The sequence below is a fragment of the Pelmatolapia mariae genome, linkage group LG9 (genome assembly GCF_036321145.2).
Source record: "Pelmatolapia mariae isolate MD_Pm_ZW linkage group LG9, Pm_UMD_F_2, whole genome shotgun sequence".
Classification (NCBI taxonomy): Eukaryota; Metazoa; Chordata; class Actinopteri; order Cichliformes; family Cichlidae; genus Pelmatolapia; species Pelmatolapia mariae.
In genome coordinates this window covers 1016994-1025218 of record NC_086235.1, presented here as the reverse complement: position 1 = coordinate 1025218, position 8225 = coordinate 1016994, and positions in this window count along the sequence as shown.

Genomic DNA, 8225 nt, shown 5'->3' with positions numbered 1-8225 from the left:
CTTTTTGGATGTTGCTGTAGGCTGTATCCAGTGTGTTTTTCCCCCTCGTTGCACATTTAATATGCTGTTCAAATCTGGGGAATACTGACCTTATATCAGCATGGTTGAAGTCCCCAGCTATAATGTGCACTGCGTTTGGATGAGAATTCTGCTGATTGCTTATTGTCTTGTGCAGCTCCTCCATGGCCGAGTTAGCATTAGCATCGGGTGGTACATACACGGCTGTTACCATGACAACAGTAAACTCGCGAGGTATGTAGACGGGTCTGCACTGCACAGTCAAATATTCCAAATCCGGGGAACAATGGCTGTCTACAGTCTTTGTGTTTTTGCACCAGCTGTCATTGGTGTAGATGCATAAACCCCCTCCCTTGTTCTTACCGGAGCGGCCGTTCCTGTCGTGACGGTGGACCGTGCAGCCTGCTAGCTCAATAGCCAAGTCCGGAATTGATGGCTGCAGCCAAGTCTCTGTGAGTAATATTATGCTGCTGTCCCGTACACACTTGTTGACTGCAATCTGTAATCTCAGTTCGTCGATTTTGTTAGTTATGGACCTGACGTTGGAGAGGAAAATACTCAGGAGCGGTAGCTTAAATGGCTGTTTCTTTAGCCGTGCTAGTGGGCCCGCCCTGCAGCCACACTTTTGCCTCCTTTGTTTACGTTTCCTCTTTCTCTTGCCGCTGGGAAGAACCAACCACGGAGACCCTGGAGCTCTTATTATGTCCTCCGGAATGCTCTGAAAGTGGTGGTAGTCCGACGTAATGCTCCTTGCACAGCGCAATCCCAAACTCAGAAGGTCCTGATGACAGTAGGTGGACTCTACTTGATGTATAATAATAAAAAACACACACATCCACACAGATACATGTAGAAAAAGTAAAAAACAAAAAACTGAACGTTTTAAAGCTCTACGTGAGCATCGCTTGGTTGTACTCCAGAGGAGGCAGCTGATGTCCTCAAAACTGAAAAGAAACCCTCCCACTAAAAATATCTCCCATGTTAACAAGTCCAACATAACATGTCCAAATAAACATGTTTACACTCCCTCTGCAGCCAACTTCCTCATTCCTCTTTCATTTGGTTTGTTGTGATGAAGAGAAGACACAAACAGCCGTTCTTGTTTCTCTCTGACTCTCCACATTTAGATTTCAGTGATCATCACAGATTTGTGTGTGACTTGGATGTGATGGTGATGCATGGTGTGCGGCTCATATGTGTGTGAAACTAATGCGTGATGGTTCCCCTGGGATATGCATGTCTGATGATTGTTGGATGGAGTGAGCAGAGACTGAACTACCAACCTGGATTTGATGTTATCCAGGGAAAATCGTCATGGTAACTTCTTACAATATTATGAAGATCAGGTTATAGCTTCTCATCTCCAGACTGGAGATCAATAAGTATGACGTCACCGCCTACTGACCAATCAAGTGTCAGCATTTGTAGAAGATCCCTCTGTGTGGACAGAGGAGGTCTACTACTACTACTCTGATCGACTCGCCACAGTTTTCAGGGTTTAAAGCTCCTTGAAGCCTGAAGCCTTCAAGCCTGGTGGTTCCCAAAAAGGTTCCTTTCTCAGGGCTTCATGTGCACACACACCCCTGCTGGTGAAGGACTGGCAATAAAGACAGATAGATTATAGGTGATTTTATCATTTTGAATAGAATAGAATAGACTAGAATACCTTTTAGAAAACAAACTGTTCTTGAGTCAGTCTTTGTGCTGAAGAGAGGATGCTCTGCCTGTAAATAAACACCAATTCATGAGCAATTCTGCTCCCAGGTCTAACATGTACATAAGAAATACGCAATACATACAGTTATAATTATAGAAGTTATAGTAGGACAGAAATAGAAACCTCCGTCCTGAGGCGGACGGAGGTTTCTATTTCCCAGATGGAGGACGAAGAGTTATGAAAACAGCTTTGTCCCTGTTTGCTGTCACTGACTTAAACAAGAACTGTTGTGGTTTTTGATTCGAAACGTTAAATTACTATATATGTGCTGTCTGTGAAGGTTCTCAGTCATCCAGGTCATCGTAGTCAAAGGAGTTTGCAAGGAAAAGCGTCTGGACTTCTTTAAGTTGCTTGAAGACGTTTCACCTCTCATCCGAGAAGCTTCTTCAGTTCTAAGGTCAAATGGCCGAGAGTCCCAGATTTAAACCCAGTGGGAGTGTCCCCCCAAAGAGGGACAAAGGACCCCCTGGTGATCCTCTAATCACATGAGCCAAGGTGTGAAAGTGGGTGTGGGACCTAAACCTTTACATGGAGGAAGTGGAAAGGAAGGCTCTTGGCTCTTTCAAAGGGAGAGTACCCAGCCACTGGTACAGATATGTAGATGACACCTGGGTCAAAATCAAGACACAAGAAGTGGAATCCTTCACTGCGCACATTAACACCGTGGATAAAAACATCAAGTTGACCAGGGAAGACACAAAGGACAACTGTTTGCCTTTCCTGGACTGCGCTGTGCACATTGAAGAGAATGGCAACCTCAACATCGAAGTTTACCAGAAGCCCACACACACGGACCAGTACCTCCTCTTTGACTCCCATCACCCTCTGGAACACAAACTTGGAGTAATCAGGACCCTACACCACCGGGCAGAACATGTTCCCTCTAAGCCTGAGGGAAAAAAGAAGGAACACACACGTAAAGGAAGCTCTTAAAACATGTGGTTATCCTAACTGGGCGTTCATAAAGTCAGCAAAGAGGCACAGAAAAGTAGATCAGACACCAGCGAGGGAGGATAAGAAAGACAGACGCAACAACGTTGTTATCCCCTATGTAGCCGGTGTATCAGAGAAACTCAGGAGAGTTTTCTCCAAGCATGACATCCCAGTGTACTTCAGACCCAGCAACACACTCAGACAGAAACTGGTTCACCCGAAAGACAAAACTCCAAAACACAGACTTAACAACGTGGTGTATGCGGTACAGTGCAGCGAGGAATGCCCAGACCTCTACATTGGAGAGACCAAACAGCCACTTCACAAGCGCATGGCACAACATAGAAGAGCCACCTCCACAGGACAAGACTCAGCAGTCCATCTGCATCTTAAGGATAAAGGTCACTCTTTGAGGATGCCAATGTTCACATTTTGGACAGAGAGGACAGATGGTGTGAAAGGGGAGTGAAAGAGGCCATCTATGTCCACTGTGAGCGACCATCTTTGAACAGAGGCGGTGGTTTACGACACCAACTGTCTGCCATCTATAATCCAGTTTTGAGTTCCCTCCCCAGACGCCTTAATGCCCACTCACATCCTGGGCCATCTGACCTCAGGAATTCACATGATAGGGTGGGGCCAGGTTTCACAATGAGCTCACCCGAAACCCTGGCTGATTAGGTCCCACACCCGCTTTCACACCTTGGCTCATGTGATTAGAGGATCACCAGGGGGTCCTTTGTCCCTCTTTGGGGGGACACTCCCACTGGGTTTAAATCTGGGACTCTCCACCATTTGACCTTAGAACTGAAGAAGCTTCTCGGATGAGAGGTGAAACGTCTTCAAGCAACTTAAAGAAGTCCAGACGCTTTTCTTTGCAAACTCCTTTGACTATATATGTGCTACAGTGAGGTTTATATCATGTATGTGTGTTTTTGAAGGGATGCCAAATGCTATTATTTTTCTGTAAAGCAAATTTACCTTGACTATGGGTATAAATAAAGTTGCCTTGAACCTAGTATATTATATATAAACGTACGCGTCCACTGGTTAGTTACATAATCACATGGAGGCAGGGACCTCACAGCACAAGCGTACTCACAGCCTATTATATGATTGTTTTGTACAGAGTTATATTGTGTATTTGGTTATTATTAAAAAACGTCAAGAAGTCAAAGCAAAAGGAGAACACAGCACGGCCCAGGAAGGTTTGTTCATCTAAATGATTTATTAAAACAGACAGAACATCATTTTTTCAGCCCCACAAACACATGTTCAAAGCTCCACATCAGCCCGATATGAAACAGAAGCTCTGTAGAGCGGCCAATCATGATGAAGCAGTTTACATTAAGCAGATGCGCTTCATGTTTTTGGCCACCAGATGTACCTTCTCAGATAGAGCAATAAAAACGAGTCAGACAGCTGAACTATTCCAAGCTGTCACATTTATACCGTTAAAGCTCTCGTACACATTCATGTCTGCTTTATTTTCTCTGTAACATTTCACTTTGTCCACTTTGCTCCAACAACGTTCTGCACATTTTCACTTTGATTTCAAACTTGGATCATTTTTACACACAATCCCTGGAAAGAACATTTCTTTATTGTCACGCCGTTTTAAATCAAGTTTAAGCCCTGCCCCTACACAGGGGCGTGTCCACAGTGGGGACACTGACCCACTTGGACAACAGCGTGGATGAAACAATAAAGCGATATACAGGGTGGGCCATTTATATGGATACACCGTAATAACATGGGAATGTTTGGTGATATTAAAGTCCTGTCTGTGGCACATTAGTATATGTGAGGGGGCAAACGCCTCAAGATGGGTGGTGACCATGGTAGCCATTTAGAAGTCGGCCATCTTGGATACAACTTTTGTTTTTCCAATAGGAAGAGGGCCATGTGACACATCAAACTTATTGGTAATGTGACAAGAAAAACAATGGTGTGCTTGGTTTCAATGTAACTTTATTCTTTCATGAGTTATTTACAAGTTTCTGACCACTTATAAAATGTGTTCAATGTGCTGCCCATTGTGTTGGATTATCAATGCAACCCTCTTCTCCCACTCTTCACACACTGATAGCAACACCGCAGGAGAAATGCCAGCACAGGCATCCAGTATCCGTAGTTTCAGGTGCTGCACATCTCGTATCTTCACACCATAGACAATTGCCTTCAGATGACCCCAAAGATTAAAGTCTAAGGGGGTCAGATCGGGAGACCTTGGGGGCCATTCAACTGGCCCACGACGACCAATCCACTTTCCAGGAAACTGTTCATCTAGGAATGCTCGGACCTGGCACCCATAATGTGGTGGTGCACCATCTTGCTGGAAAAACTCAGGGAACGTGCCAGCTTCAGTGCATAAAGAGGGAAACACGTCATCATGTAGCAATTTCAAATATCCAGTGGCCTTGAGGTTTCCATTGATGAAGAATGGACCCACTATCGTTGTACCCCATATACCACACCAAACCATCACTTTTGTTGTTCCAACAGTCTTGGAGGGATCCATCCAATGTGGGTTAGTGTCAGACCAATAGCGGTGGTTTTGTTTGTTAACTTCACCATTCACATAAAAGTTTGCCTCATCACTGAACAAAATCTTCTGCGTGAACTGACGGTCCTGTTCCAGTTTTTGTTTTGCCCATTCTGCAAATTCTGTGCGCCGATCTGGGTCATCCTCGTTGAGATGCTGCAGTAGCTGGAGTTTGTAAGGGTGCCATTTGTGAGTAGCTAATATCCGCCGAAGGGATGTTCGACTAATGCCACTCTCCAGTGACATGTGGCGAGTGCTACGCTGTGGGCTCTTGCTGAATGAAGCTAGGACAGCCACTGATGTTTCTTCATTAGTGACAGTTTTCTAGCGTCCACATTTTGGCAAATCCAACACTGAACCAGTTTCACGAAACTTAGCAAGCAGTTTGCTAACTGTACCATGGGAGATGGGTGGTCTCGTAGGGTGTCTTGCATTGAAATCTGCTGCAATGACCCGGTTACTGCGTTCACCAGATATCAACACAATTTCAATCCGCTCCTCACGTGTTAACCTCTTCGACATGTCAATGGCTTTGAACAAAGAGAAACTTGTAAATAACTCATGAAAGAATAAAGTTACGTTGAAACCAAGCACACCATTGTTTTTCCTGTGACATTAACAATAAGTTTGATGTGTCACATGGCCCTCTTCCTATTGAGAAAACAAAAGTTGTATCCAAGATGGCCGACTTCTAAATGGCCACCATGGTCACCACCTATCTTGAGGAGTTTGCCCCCTCACATATACTAATGTGGCACAGACAAGACTTTAATATCACCAACCATTCCCATTTTATTACAGTGTATCCATATAAATGGCCCACCCTGTATACATGAATGAATCAGTAATATCATGGATATTGTTGGATTCATATTATATTATTGTCATTTGTATTGAGAAACATATAATCATTTATGCTTAGAAGTATATAGTTGATTGCATATTGAAAGAATGTCTCATCCTAGGGGGTCTGTAACAACTCTGTGTAGTGTGAAGAGGGGAGTGCGTTCACTCCTCTTCAGAGTGTTCTGGCATAGATCTCACACCTCCTAGGGTCATGAGAGAGGTCGTATCTTCTCCTGCTGATATATGGTATAGCAAACACACGTATATCTGTTTGAATGTAAGAGCGTTTTATTTATGTGAACTGCTGGACTCCCTGGCGCCAGTAGGTGTGGGGAGTCTTCACGGAGTCACATCTTGACCCCACACACACACACACACACACGCACACATACCTATACAACACACAGACACGGTACCCTTTGTTCACGTGTACGCCTATGTAAGACATCATATGTTAATGAACCTATGCATAGTCATGTAACCTCAATAAAGAGCAGTGCTACGAGGGAGCAGACGGGAGCAACTGGGGTCAAGCGAAGGAACGGCGCTCATCCAGTTCTCTCCCGCGTGCACGAGTAACACAAAGAACTTTGCCTACTTGCAGCTTGCTTTTGCTGTTGTAGTAAAATTGTCTCGTTCCAGCGGTGGGCCTGTGCTAGACAGACCCATCAGATATGATTGTATATAATGAGCACTCTGACATGTTTGAACCATCTCTGTCTACATATGGATCAATATGTGGGCGTTTCCATGGAAACATGAGGTTTTCGATCAGTTCAACATGTTTTCAGGATGTTTCAGGTGTGTTTGGAGCGGTGAGCGTTCACTGACTGCTGCTTCTTCCTGGATATCAGACTGTGATGGAGTCAGGAGTGGACTCCGATGGAAGTGAAAGTCTTGTTTAAAATGAACGGAATCAGGGGGACAGGATACAGTCCTGGGCGATCAGAGACCACACTGAAGACCAGATCCAGAGGAACCTACAGGAGCTCCTGTTCCACTGGATTCTTGTTTCCTTTCAGTCTGTGAAAGGAAACTTTCTTTGCACACAGATTTATTTACAGCATTCTAACACAAAGATAAAGTAAAGTGTCGACATGACGACCACAAAAACATTGAAATTCATCCAGTTGAAGCAAAGAGAAATACTCATAAAAAACTGATGTTAAAAGCTGACCTTTGAGCAGCACTTGCCCACATTGAGATAAACTCACCTGGTTTCCTGCTGAGAGGAGGAGCAGTGAAAGTGTGGAGTCGTTAGCTGAGCCTCGTTTAGAGCAGGAGGAGGAACGTGGAGCTGAGGCAGGGTGAGTGTTAACACCACATTGTTGTAGTTTTGCTGTCTCTGAGTGTGTTTGTCTCTGTGGACTGTAGAGGGAAGAAGAAGAGTCACAGCTCAGCACTTTGATTTTTCTGGGATACAGAGGATACACCTGAGCAGACTGCTGTCATAGTAATGCTGTGGTTTTAAACTGGGAAGAGAATTTCCAGAGTTCCCAGTAGGATATTTGAGTTGAAATTCCAGATTAGTGTGAGGTGTATTAATATGCTGTTTCTAATCACTTCTCCCTGTCTGCTGTGTCTCATTAAATCAGCCGTACGTTCAGTTCTCTGCAGCTTTTCTCTTGTTCTAGGACTTTGACTCTTTATCAACAGGTGTGGCTCACAATGATTAACCTGTCCTCAGGTTTTATGATTGTTGTAGCAAAGATCCTGTTGAAGCCAGAGCAATGACTTAGTGAGCTGTTCCAGTCAGGCTTAGGACTGGGCGATATATCGAGTTTTTTAAAAATATCGATATATTTCCATACGAGATATAAGATGTGACAATATCGTTTATATCGATATAGTCTATGTTACGTTATAATTATACTTGCGGAGCCGCAAGTTTGCCTCTCTTTCGTCCACTTTTGTCTCTACGCAACGTTACTCGGCCTCGCCTCTCCTTCACTGAACACAACTCCCCCTCCTCCCCCATCGCTTCACCTGCAGGCAACGACATGATGGACACGGCAAATCTCCGTTAACGAGTTACCGCGGATCGCCCCGTGCGTGGGGCTGGACAGCGTCAACGTGTTAGCGAGCTAACCACGCTAACGAGCTAACCACGCTAACGACATGCATGGCCTAGAATCCTTTCATTTTCTCAAAAATCAACAGTGTGTC